General features: G+C 60.5%; 1 protein-coding gene across 1 annotated transcript in view; it reads right to left on the bottom strand.

Annotated features, from left to right (window-relative positions):
• Window positions 1-342, bottom strand: part of DBX1 (developing brain homeobox 1) — a 7,398-nt gene that overhangs the window by 6,490 nt on the left and 566 nt on the right. The gene's annotated exons all lie outside the window — the stretch shown is intronic.

Raw genomic sequence — 342 nt, 5'->3', positions numbered from 1 at the left:
AAGAAAAGGCACATTAGAGACCTGTGCATTGCCCCAGGAGCGGCTGGAATAGGAAGCAGCAGCCCCCCCTTCAAATAGCTGGGGGGGAGGGGGCGCGAGAAAACGGTCTCAGAGCCATGAATTCTCTGCTCAGTCAAGTCGGCTGCCTCTTTATGGCAGTGCCCGGACACTGACGCAGTATAAGCACAAGCCTCTAGGTAGCCCATCACCTGCACCGGAAGAGCAGCCTCTTGGGGGGGGGGAGCAGCACACCTGGTTTGTGCCACGGTCGCACAATGCCACAGCTGCCTCCCAAGCCCCTCTCGGGGCGGTGCAAGTCCTGCCCCTCCGTGCCCCATCATT

The sequence above is a fragment of the Gekko japonicus genome, unplaced genomic scaffold, assembly GCF_001447785.1.
Source record: "Gekko japonicus isolate JY-2015 unplaced genomic scaffold, Gekko_japonicus_V1.1 scaffold2876, whole genome shotgun sequence".
Lineage (NCBI taxonomy): Eukaryota > Metazoa > Chordata > Lepidosauria > Squamata > Gekkonidae > Gekko > Gekko japonicus.
Note: the sequence above shows the minus strand (reverse complement) of the source record. Positions and strands in the feature narration are given on the sequence as shown.